Source organism: Heterocephalus glaber, unplaced genomic scaffold (assembly GCF_053883595.1).
Source record: "Heterocephalus glaber isolate CG9 unplaced genomic scaffold, H.glaber_assembly_v1.0 deba00001606, whole genome shotgun sequence".
Taxonomy (NCBI): domain Eukaryota; kingdom Metazoa; phylum Chordata; class Mammalia; order Rodentia; family Bathyergidae; genus Heterocephalus; species Heterocephalus glaber.
This window is the reverse complement of record NW_028258377.1, coordinates 13414079-13427328: the sequence shown is the minus strand read 5'-3', so window position 1 is coordinate 13427328 and position 13250 is coordinate 13414079. Positions and strand designations below refer to the sequence as shown.

General features: G+C 38.8%; 1 pseudogene; it reads right to left on the bottom strand.

The window, feature by feature from the left end:
• Positions 1 to 6564: 6564 nt before the first annotated feature.
• Positions 6565 to 7251, bottom strand: LOC101715842 (transmembrane gamma-carboxyglutamic acid protein 4 pseudogene; annotated as a pseudogene).
• Between the last annotated feature and the right edge of the window lie 5999 nt (positions 7252 to 13250).

The following is a 13250-nucleotide window of genomic DNA, read 5'->3' as shown; positions in this document are numbered from 1 at the left end:
AATCCCAGCAATCTGGGAGGCTGAGGAAGGAGGATCACAAGTTCAAGTCCCTTCAGAGGAATTTAGTGAGACTCTATCTCAAACTAAAATATAGGGATGTAGCGTGATCCAAAGGCACTGGGTTTATTTTCCAGCACCAAAAATTAAAAAGCATCCAGTCTGTGACATTTTATCATGGCAGCCCTAGGAAACTAATACCCTTTCTCCAGACTCCTAGAGTCTCCTCTCCAGAAAAAGACAGATGAATGACTATGAATGATTATGGTAAGTCAAGTACCATAAAGTGGTAACATCAGGTGCTATGTCATAGGAGGTCAGATGCCCCTTCTGCTCTTTGGGGGACCTAACCCCTCACTCATCTGTATCTTCCTCACTTCCCTCTGCTTGCTTCTTTTCAAATGCACTTAAATGTGCTCATTCCTGCCATTCTTAGATAAACCCCAAGCTAGTCTTACAAATCTCTATTTCGCACTAGGGCCCATTCCAACTACTTTCTATGTCTCACCTCCCCTTTACCAAAGACCAAGTGCAGAATTGCCTACAATGTGTCCATTTTTGGACAGCCTTCCACCAGCATGACTTTCAAAAGAAGGACCAAATTATTTTTCTTGGCACAGAAAGCAAAATTTGGGGACTGAGGACATAGCTCCAGGGCAGAGCACTTTCCTTGCATACAGGAGGCCCTGGGTTCAATCCCTAGAACTATGTTACAGCTTGTGATTAGACATCCCCCTAAAGCCTCATGTGGATGATGTGGAGCTTTCTTTTTCAGAGGTGTCTGAAACTAGAGTTTGTTATGCTGGGATTAAGGGTGTGTAATTACTAAATCACATGAGTGACTAGTTTGACACGCCCCCCCAATCCTGGTAATGATAAAATAAAAGGGGCAGAAAGACATTGTTAAGATCCCTTGTTGCTTTTGCTACCTTGTGCATGCCAAGTCACCTCTGAGATGGCTATCTACCATCCCCTCTGCCCTGGAGCCAGCCAATTATGGACTGAAACCTCTATGAACTGTAAGCCACATAAACCTTTTCTCCTTCCTTTGAGTGTCAGGTATTTTGTCTCAGCAAGGAGAGAAAAGTAACTAAGACACACCACAAATAAATTATGTAAGAACCACCCTGGAATAGGTCCTCAGCATGTGAGAAGGTGGCCTTCAAGAGGTGGTAGGTTTGGGCCAGGGATTTAGCTCAGTGGTTTCGCCGCATGCTGCACAAGCACAAGGACCCGAGTTTGATCCCCGGGACCAAAAAAACAAAAAAAAGAACAACAAGAGGAGGTAGGTTAGAAAGACCTTCTTTGATTGTTTTTTTTAAAAAATCTATGAATTAGGAAATAAAATTATCTCTTCTGCCTGTAAGCAAGAAAGGAGGGAAGAACATGAAAATGATCCAAAATTGTTATTTCAGAAAGGAAGAGAAAGCGACTGGAAAGTGTAGAGAACCCAGTTGATGTTGGTAACCATGAGTTAAAGATTGTGCCAATCTGCCTACTCGTATAACCTCCTGGATCTGGATGCAGGTACAGAGGTTTGTTGAACTCCCCTAGGGTGGGTTTAGTAGGATGAGTATGATGAAGTGTCAAAGTGGGAAATGAAGATTAAGTGCCCACATTGTGCACAAGGATAAACTTTTATACTCACTGCCTTAATCATTGTATCAGTTAGAATGCAAGTAAGAAAAGCCCAACCAACAGCAGTCGTAGGGTTTTTTTTCTTCTCAAAGATTCTAGAGGAATCAGTTCTTGCAGACCCAGGTCATTTTCCTTCCTCCACTCTGCTCTCCCTCAGCAGACTTCATGTTGGCACCATGACAACTCCAGCTCACACGCACAGCTTCCTCACATGACTGCACTCAGTGTAGAAAGGGGGAAAAATATTTCCTGGAAGGCCTTAGTAGTGTTATACCTTCTGGTCCAGCACTGAACTAAAGACTCCAGTGAATTTTCTTTTAAATCATGACTCCAGCTAAGTATGGTAGCACAGGCTTGTGATTCCAGCAATCAAGAGGCTGAGGTAAGAGAATCACTTGACTCGAGGAGTTCAATACCAGCTTGGACAACACAACAAGTCCCTGTCTCAAAAAAACCCCTGAAATTAATAAAATAAATCAAAACTCCTCTTTGGGGGCTGAGTATATGCCACATAAATAAAACTGCCATTTTGGTAGCAAGAAAAAATAGAATGGCTGCTGGGCAGGCCAGCACATGTATACCAAAATCATTATCAACGTTTTACAGTTGGGGAAACTGTCTCTCAGGAGTTTTCCTATTCCCCATTCCTTTTCCCCAATAGATTTTCCTACTCTCAACCTCTGTTGCTCCTTAAAATTCATTTTTTGACTTCGGGGAATGCAAACCCCTAGCAGGTTAAGGGTTACATTTCTTCCCCCTATATCACTTCCATATGGCAGGCTACAGTTTGAGAAGAAATCCAGTACCTGCCATATTTGAGAATGTTTATGCAGGAGCCATTTGGGGAAGGGATTAATTCTGGCAGACTGCAAAAGAACACCTAATAAAAACAGGGTTTTCAGGGTTTCTGGAGTCATCCTACCACAGTGACTGGGTAGAGACTGCTACAAGAGACTGTGTGGAGAGGGTGCTGGCTAGACATAGACCCTACCCTGGGAAATTTAAGCTCAGGTAGCAAGGTCACAGGGGTCCTACCCTCCAAGATGAGAAGCCAGGCCACTCGTGTGTGGGTTTTGGAGAGGACTGGATCTGAAAGTGTTAACATTAAGTCTAGTGGACTGTTTGATGACCCCCTCAACCCACTACCTACAGAAGGCCCAGAGTTCAGTGGTCTATGTGCTTTCCCCATCTGCAAATGTGATCAGAGATACACCTTGGTTTAGATTGTTACCACAGCCTGGAGCAGGGAAAGGAGGGAGGGACCTCACAAATCCACAGGCTGTAAAGCTAGGCAGATAAGGAAGTGACTTGGGGCACAAATGTGAGATAGAAACTGGGCACAGACACAGTAAATATAGCCCTAAGGCAGACAACATTGACCAACCACACCCATCAGGAAAGGTGGGGCAGGATTTAGCATTCACACAGGAAAACCTGTGGGTAGAAACAAAATAGACCTCAGTAGTGACTCACTATTGCTTCCCCATAAACTACTATGTGTGGCTTTTTTTTCTTTATTTTGCTATTTCTACTTTCTTTCTTCTTTTTCTTGTTTGTTCTTTTGTTACTTTTATCTAATTCTGTTGATTTGCTTTTATTCCTAAATAAGTTCTTTATCTCACTTTCCTTCAGCTCATGTCTTCTCTTTGTATTTCAAATTTTAATTCTTTCATTCTTCCATTCTCGAAACCCTCCATCTTTACTAGTCTTTTTTTTTCCTGAGTTCAATCCCCGGTTTTTTTTCTAGTCTTATTATTAAGCTTATTAATCTTTGGATGTTTTTAATGGTGGCATATTTCTTGTATTTAGTAGATATTTACTATACGTCAATATTTGGTTTGCCTTTCTGTCTACATTACAATTACAGATCTCTTTTCTATTGTTATGGATGGTACAGTGGTAGCTCTTATTGATTCTTACAGTATGTCAATATCCAGTTTATCCTGGATTCTATTATTGTTGCTGATTTTGTTGCTATAGCCAGGATAAAATAGTTGTTCCTATTAATTAGTTTTTACTGTATGGCAATGTCTGGTTTGTCTTTGTGTCATCAATAGTACTGAAGATCATTTCTGGAGAACTTGGTGTTTGGCCAGTTATGCTGTACTTTTCTCTCCCCAAATTAACAGAGGTGGTCAGATCTTGGGAAGGAGGAAAAGGCCTATAGGTAGCCAGACCCAGAGTACATTCACTAGAAAGCAGACACTAAAGCAATCTCCATACTAGCAACAAAGTCTTTCCACTATAACTGAACTGGAAACCTGAGAAAAAACAAAAACCAAAAAATTGGTACAACCAATATAAAAACTGAGATTCCTCAATAAATTAAAACTAGACCTTCCATTTGACCCAGCTATTCCCCTTCTTGGTATCTTCCTGAAAGAGTGAAAAACATCATTTTAAATTTGTAATAGCTAAATCTTGGAAACAGGCTAGATGCCCATCAAAAGATAAATGGATAAAGAAAATGTGGTTTTTATATATAATGGAGCACTACTCTGCCATAAAGGAGGATGAGCTTGAGACATTTCTAGCTAAAAGACGCACCTTGAAACCATACTCTTAACTGAAATAAATCAGATACTCATGTTTAAATACCACATTGTTTCTCTGGTGTAAGAAACCCAAAGTGGAAATTGATAGGTCTCCCACCACCTCAGCAGCTATTAAGTATAGTAGCTGCCCTCTTCCTATGGTGCCTTGCCCCCTCCCCTGTGTGACATCATGCCAAGATGGTTGCTCCCACCAAAGAACAAACCCTTCTTCCCAGCATGCCCCTGTTCCCACCTAGACAGTAACCTAATACTCGCTCACCTCCTACCACCTAGTGACATCACCGGCTCCTCCATTCCCTAGTCACTACCTCACTCAACCCCACCTCAGCCCCTACAAGCCCCACCCCAGTCTCTATAAAAGACTCTCCCTGCCCCAGCCATATTGCTTTTGTCTCTCCTTTGTTCAGAGACAGCCCGGCAGATCTATTCCCCTAATAAAGGCTTGTTGTGGCCTGGTCTGGTCTTGGTCTTCGGCCCTTCTACCTGACAGAAATAAGGACTAAAATGTATACTAGATATTGGGAAATAGGAAGAAAATGTCCAAATGGGAAGGGAAACAAGGGAGGGGGTGGGGGAAAGGAAGGAAGGGACAAGAGAAAAAAGAGAGAATAGAAGGAAAAATGGAAACAAAATTTTTGTAAATAAGAAAGGGAAGAGGGGTGGGAAGGGGGAAATGGGGAAAAAAAAGAAAAAGCAAGATATATCATGTACAGATTCCCTATGATGAATGGTATTATCATGTATATCTAGATTGTAAAAAGAGAAGAAATGTTTTGCTTCAAAAAAAAGTACCAATAAATGTTTCACTAAAAAAGAAGAAGAAAAGAAAGTTAAGAAATTTACACTACCCATTTCCCAGGCCTGCCATAAAATTCCAATAATCAAAACAAAGTTACAGCGGCCATCCCAAGCTCCTAGGGCAGAGAAGGTGAGCCGAGCAAGCGGCAGAAGCATCCTGCCCCATGGAAATGAGAAGTCACGTAAACAAGCCTCAAAAACAGACTTCTGGATCACCTACAGCAGCCCCAAAGGGAAACGAGATGGAACAATCTGATACTCAACCACCTGGACTCTCTGAACTGGCAACAAAAGAGGATCCGGGAAAAATGAAATCAGAAATAATTACTCAGATAACAGCAAAGATTTTGCTCATGGTGCAAGACATGATTAATAAATCTAGAGAGGACACAGATAAAAAAATAGAGGATCTGAGGAACATGATGGAATCCCAACATAGGAAACAAATGGAATCCATAAAACAGATGCAAACAGATTTCCAGGAGATTAAAAACGCCATCGAAAGTCTGCACAGCAGAATGAACCAATGTGAGGATAGAATTTCAGACATAGAAGAAAAGATTGCAATTAGTGACCAGGAAAAGAAAAATTGCTTTATCTCCCTAAAAGAACAAATTTACATGTACATACCATAGATATATATAGATATAAGTAGATGTAGGCATAGGTACAGATAATTTAGTAATGTCAGCACATGTACTTATCAGTAACAGGTAACTTTATCAGTTCTAATAACTGGTAGGTGAGGGGCGTATTTATTGATAATATAATCTTTGCAAATCCTTGCCAGTGCAACCCAGTAGCATCTGAAAAAATGACTTTGTAAAAAATAAATAAATAAAAAAAAATAACTTGGTAGTAAATAGTATTTTTTAGAAAAAGAAAACTACTGACCATGCTTGTTATAATGAAACAGGACTGACAACAAGAGTTAAGAGCTTAAAAAAAAAAAAAAGTTAAGAACTAAAACTTGCAAAATATAGTAAATGTTACAATAATTCAAAATATTAAACCAAGTGATTAAAGTGCACAGATTTATATTGAAATATCAAATTCTGTGAAGTGTTTCCAATCCCCTCCTACTTAATAAAAAATAGGTCCAATATCAATTTGGGGTATTGTGGACAATTAGAAATCCTTGGGGCCAGGGATTTAGCTTAGTGGTTCCACCACTTGCCTCACAAGCAGAAGGTCCCAAGTTTGATCCCTGGTACCAAAAAAAAGAAAGAAATTCTTACTTTTTAAATATTCAACACAAAAAACCTACAGTCTTTGTCTGTACAAAGGATACAAATAGTTCCCTGGCTCTCATGATCTATAACAAAGATTTCTCAACCTTGCATTACCAAAAAAGTGCTGTCTTCTTTACTGTATGGATACAGAGTCAAAATCTCTTATCAAGGTATAATGATCAAGTTTGAGTCCAACATGTAAATGGAACTATGATACCATTCACATGCTTATTCTTCCTTTATTCCTTGCAGTTTGTGATGAAGAGCTGAATAGTCTGTCTTTTTTTGGTTCAGAGAGAATAAACCATGCGAATAACATGAATTTCTTATATTGAGATGGCAGGGTGGGCTTAGTGAGGTGGGACTGACATAGACTTTTTAAATACCCTAAATCTTTTTGCCAGCCCAGGATAAGGTGGTGGCAGTGAAACACTATGTTTTCTGTTCAGCTCCATTGCCTGTTCATAGGAAGGTAATCCCGTGTCCTCTAGAGATGGTGGCAATGGAGACGTGATAGCATCCTCAGGTCTTCTGACATTGATGGAAGAGCTGCCATTTCTTTCATAAGTGACTGAACAACCTGAATATGGTTGTCTCTTATGCCTTGTTATGCACACATAGTAAAAACACAGTCCAAAAATAACCAAAAGTGCTCCACCAGCAATTATTACTCCAATCAGAATGTGAATAACATCAATTTTCTCTCTGCTGCCATCTGATTTTGTGGTTGGTCCTTTAACTGAATATTCCTTCCAAAATTCCATCGTTTTATCTTCATCCAGGAAAATCTCTCTGGCTTCCTCATAATTACAAAACTCTTCATAGCACTCTCTTTCTAGGTTGCTGGGCAGGAAAAGGTCCAAATCAAACCTATTGCATGGGAGGCAGTGATGTATGAAAAAGTTTGCTTCTTCTTTTGATGCAAAGACAGCTTCTGGCACATGCCTGAAGTCCTTTAGATTTCTTGTTTGAGGAGGAAATGCTAAGGTAACTATGGACAGTTGGCTGAGTAGAATCAGAAGCGTCAACATAGTCTAGCAGCTATCAAACAAACTGAAAATGAATCAATTTGATTAGCTTTCAAATGGTCCAGTGTCTCCAAAATCCTTTCTCCGAGGGATCTCTGAGGTCGAAACTATTTCCAAGCCTAGTATGGTGATGCTCGCTTGTAGTCTCAGCTGGCTGAGGCAAGAGGATCTTCCCCAGTTTGAGCCTAGCTGGCGATACATACTGAGTTCAAAGCCAGCCTGAATTAAGTACCGAGACCCTGTCTCAAAGAGAAAGAGAGAGACAGAGAGAGCAAGAGGTAGGGAGGGAAGGAAGGAAGGAGGGAGAGAGAAAAATTGCTTTAAAATTGTAAAGGAACATGAGAAATCAATCCAGCAGCTGCTAGACAATGCAAAGAAGAATAACATAAGACTGATTGCAGTCAATGAAGAAAGAGGAGAGAGTGCAGATGACATAAAACTGTTCACAGAAGTGATGGCAGAAAACTTCCCAAGGAGGGGAAAAGAACTTGACATACAGATAAGTGAGGCATACAGGACTCCAGCTAGCCTTGATCAAAAAAAATCTACACATAGGCATATAATTGTTAAGATTCCAGAAACACAACAGAAGAACGAAGTTCTACAAGCAGTTAGAGAAAAGAAACAAATCACATACAAAGGAAAGCCCATCAGAATCACAACAGACTTCTCAACACAAACCATCAAGGCAAGAAGAGTTTGGAGTGACATATTCCAAGCCCTAAAAGAAAACAGCCTCCAACCCAGATTGATGTACCCTGCAAAACTATCTTTCAAAATTGATGGAGAAATAAGATACTTTCATGATAAAGAGCACCTCAGGAACTTCATGAATATCAAACCGGCACTCCAAAAAGTTGTAGACAATACCCTAGGAAAAGACAATGAGGATCACAACCCTAGGAAACCCAGAAGAATGAATGCATTGGGTGTGACAAATTAAATCCAAAGGGGGAGAATCCAACAAAAAGAAAAAGTCATGACAAGGCTTTTAAAACTTTTAACTTCATCTCCCTAATGAGTGTATAATTCAATCTTGTTATTGCACTGATTAGTATTTTTCTGATTCTAGAGTTGCACACCTTTCCTTGTGCTGTACTGGCTATTTATCATCTTCTTATGTCTACTTTTTAATTGGGTTGTCTACTAATGAGCTGTAAAAATTCTTTATATATTCTGGTCATAGGTTATATGCATTGTAGATATGGTCTGTTTAAGGACTACTTTTCATTTGAATGATGTCATTTAAAGTTCTAAATTTTGATGGAATCTCATTTATCAGTTTTTTTCTTTTATACATCATGTCTTTTGTATGCTAGGTAGTTCTTGCCTACCCTGAATTCATAAACATTTTCCCATATAATTTATTCTTAAAGTTTTATACTTTTAGGCTTTCATATTTAGGTTCATAGATCCCTTCAAGTTATTTTCATGTATGGAAATAAAGGGTTGAGGTTAATTTTTTTATACAGATACCAGATGTTCTAGTGCTGTTTGCTGAAGACACTATCTCTTCCTTGGCTCTTGAATTGAGTTTATATTCTATAAAATGCTAATGTTAAATAATCTTTCAAAACTCAGTGGACCATAAATGTGTGGTTCTATTTCTAGATTCTGTTTTATTCCAATGATCTATATGTCTTTCCTTACACCAACACTGCCTTGATTACTGTAGCTTTAGAAGAAGTCTTAAAATTAGGTACTAAATGTCTTCCAACACTGGTTTTGTTTTTTTTTAAATTTTCTAGGTCCTTTGTACTCCTACATAACTTTTAAATTTCAATATCCAATTCTTTATTTATAGCAAGTATACACAGACCTGAATTTTTATATACACCTTGTGTTTTCTAATCCTGCTAAATTCAAATACAAGTTCTAGGGGATCCTAGAGATTTCTTAGTATTTTCTCTGTAGATCATCATTTCATCTACATATAAAGATTTTGCTTCTACCTTGCCAATCCTATCCTAATTGTGTCATTTTATTGCCAGACTATTTTGGTGGGGCCTAGGTTTCAAAGTTTAATGGACAGATAAAGAGTAAGCATATCTGCCCTTGTTCCCCACCTTAAGGAGAAAGCATTGTATCTTCTCCATTCATATAAGGCGTTCTTGCTGGAAGTATGGAGTACGTGTCTTTAATCTGTTGAGAAGTTTCTGTTCTACTTCTAGTCTCCTTATAGCTTTTACCATGAACAGCTGTAGAATTTATAGTCCAATATTTTTTCTCTAACTAGTGACAGAGTCATATGGCTTTTTCCTTTCCTCTGTTAAAATGATGACTTTTGGGGGTGGATCTTCCAATGCTGAACCAACACTGCCATCCCTATAACAAAACCACTTTCTACATCCTGCCAGATCTGACTTCTAATAGTTTGTTCTGTTAAACAAATTTCTATCTATGTTCATACTTTTTTCTTCTATTATCTTTATCCAGTTTTAGGATTAGCACAATGTTGAGTTCCTAAAATGAGGGGAGAAATGTTCCTTCTTTTTTCTGCTTTAATTGTTTGACACAGTTTATCAGTTAAAATGTTTATGAGCCTGCTGTTGTCATATAGGTAGGTTTTCAAGCTAGGAATATACTTTCTTTAATAGGTGCTATTCAAATTTTATATTTCCTCCAGAGTTAGTTTCATTAATTTGTTTTCTAAGGTACTTCATAGAAGTCAAATTTATTTCAAAACAGATTTTTGAAATATGCTTTCTATATCCTTTTAAATTCTGTAAAATCTGTGGTAATGTCTCCTAGATCTTGATATTGTAATTTAAAAAATGTATAATTGATATTGTGTAACAGGAAGAAAAGGTCTAAAGGTGCAGAGGAAGTTGGAGGGGTAGGGGAAAGGAAAAAAAGGGAAAAGAAAAAATATGAGAAAAGGAAAAAAATGGAAACAAAGTCTTTGCAAATAGGGAAGGGTGGAGGGAGTGAAGAGAGGGCAGGGGAAGGGGGAAAAAAAAGAACTAAGATATCCATGTAAAGGTACAGGATCCCAATGATGAATGTGACTGTATTTTATACCTAAAATGTACCAATAAACTTAATGGGGAAAAAAAACAAAGTTACACAGGGAATTCAGTGAAGAAAATATAGGGCCTCCCCTCCAACACATTGTGCTGAAGGAATTGGAAGTCTATGTGCAAAAAAAAGAACCTTGATACTTTATTTTTACAGAAAATAGCATTTTCAACATTTTGACTATATACTCTAACATGGGTAAAATCAAGGATTGTGAAACTACATGTTTATTAGGATAGAACAAATAATAGGTATCAAATGGATATCAAAAACCAGGTCTCTTGCTGTAACAGAAAAAAATTTCAAATAACTAAAGGAGAAAGGTTAGAATGAATCCTGTGGTGCTGGATTGGAGTCAGAGTTATAAATACGAATTCATATTTATTTAATATATATAGATAGACAGAAAACAAAGAGAAGTGTAAATACAAGGGCCAGTATAAATACATACATTTCCCAGCACTATCTGCAGAGAGGTCCTACAGTCTGTTTCAGCTCAGTAACGATGATGACAGAAATGAGGGCCATGAGTTAAAGGCCAGCCTGAGCTATGTAGTAGTTTCAATGCTAGTCTAAGCTACATAGTGAGACACTGTCTCCAAAATAAATAATAAAATAAAAATTTCAAAAAAGGGTTGTGGATGTAACTCAGTGTTGGAGCACTTGCCAATCATGTGCAAGGCTCTGGGTTCGACTCTCAGTACTAGAAGAAAAAAAAAGGAAAGGAAAAAAGAGAGGAAGGAAGGGACAGGGAGATGGAAAAAGAAAGGATAGGATGAAGGAAACACATTATGGAAGGATTATGTTAGTGTTATGGTTTATATCCAGATGACTCACAAGAACCTTATATGCTTATAAGTGAGGCTTTGGGGAAGTGATTAGATTATGGAGTCATAAAACACTTTCTGTTAGGAGGTAGAGTCTGGTCAAAAGAGGAAAGTTACTGGGGGCATAGTCTGGAAGAGTTTATCTCTCTCCTCTGCTCTTCCCTCAATCTTTCTGTCTGTTTCTCTCACTCTCTGTCTCTTTCAACCTCTCTCTCTCTCTCTTTCTCTCTCTCTCTCTCTTTTTCCCAATAACATTCCGTGAGCAGCTTCTCTTTAGCCATGCTCCATGCCATCCCATCCTGCTTTGGAGCCAGCCAATTATGAACTGAACTCTCTACAAACTGGGAGCCAAAATAAAACTTTCCTCCCTTAAGTTGCAGGTGTGTAGTATTTATCGTAGTAACAAAGGAAGTAACTCGGACAGTCACCTTTCCATTACTGTAACAAATAGCTGTGATACTCAATTTATGAAGATTATTTTGGCTCACAGTTTTGAAGGTTTCAGTCCCTGAGGTACTGGTCCCATTGTTTTCAAGCCTGTTACAAAGCAGCACATCATGGGTGGAGAGTTTGTGGTAGAACAAAGCTGCTCACCTCACGGTGGCCAAGAAGTAAAAGATAAGAAAGGAAGGGGATGAGGTCCTAAAATCCCTTCAATGACATACCCCAGTGACTCAAGAATCTCCTACTAGGCCCTACCTCTTAAAGGTTTCACCACCACCTAGCACTGCCACAGGCTGGGGACCAAATCTTTGACACACAGGCCTTTGGGGGACATTTATCCAAACATTAGCAAGGGTTGAACAAAGTAAACTCTGGAGTTAAAAACAACTGTATCCAGGGATGCAAATGCCACCAAGGTTCCAGCTCTACCTTCTGTGTCTTCACTTTTTCCTGTTTGCTGTCAATCTTTTTTTATCTCAAGAGTGGGAAAAACAGTTACCAATGGCTGGTGAATTTTGCATCTTAAGACACCAAAGACAGATTGATCTCAAGACCAAACTTTTAAAATCAGAGTAATCCAATTTGGTCCAGCCTGATTCGTCATTACCCTTGAACAAATAACTTGTCCAAAGTGTCATATTAAAAACATAGTAAGCTCACTGGAACATTTATTCTATTTCATATGATGAAATGTTGCCTGATTCCAGGATCAAAAATAAAGCCCACCTTTATTTAAATGTAGTCCTAGCTCTTCAGGAGGCTGGGACAGGAGGATAGCTTGAGCCCAGGAGTTCAAGGCTAGCCAGGGCAACATAGCAAGACCCTAGCTAAACAAATCTTTAAACAAAAAGTATTGGGAAGAAAATAGAAACTGGGATTATAACTCATTAGTAGAGCTCTTGTCTAGCATAGGCAAGGCCCTGTATTTAATCTCCAGCACCACAAAAAAAGAAGAAAAAAATGCAACTGGGTGTGACGGTGCATCTGCAACCCTAGCACTCAGGAGGCTGAGGCAAGAAGATTAGAGTTTGAGGCCAGCCTGAACTACACAGTGAATTAAGTCCAGCCTAGACTGAGAATTGGTCTCAAAAAAGAAAAAGAAAGAAATAAACAGGAAGACTGGTCTGCAGCAATATGGAACTTGCACTGCATATGGAAAGTTGGCATTACTTTGTTATTTAATCTTTAGTTGTAGAATATCCAGGTCAGGTTATGATTGAGGAGGAATTAACAGCATCTCCAAATAGATATACTGATTGGTGGGACTTTTTTCTCTCCCTTTTTCTTTAATCAGGAGACATTTGAGTGGCTCAGTTAGCCTGGTGTGGCAGCACACACCTCTAATCTCTGCACTGTAGGAGCCTGTGGCAGGCGGATTGCAAGTTTAAGCTGACTCCAGGCAATTTAGCAATTTGTGAAACCCTCTCTCAAGACAAAAAATAGAAATAGGGCCCACTATCACCACTCCTGTTCAATATAGTTCTGGAAACATTAGCAATTAGCAATTAGAAAAGAGAAAGAAATAAAAGGTATAAAGATAGGAAAGGAAGAAGTGAAACTGTCAATATTTGCTGATGATATGATACTTTACACAGAAGATGCAAAAAACTCGGCCAAAAGACTTCTAGACTTAATTGACAGATTCAGTAGAGTAGCTGGATATAAGGTCAACACTCAGAAAACAATAGCCTTCTTATACACAAATAGCAGACT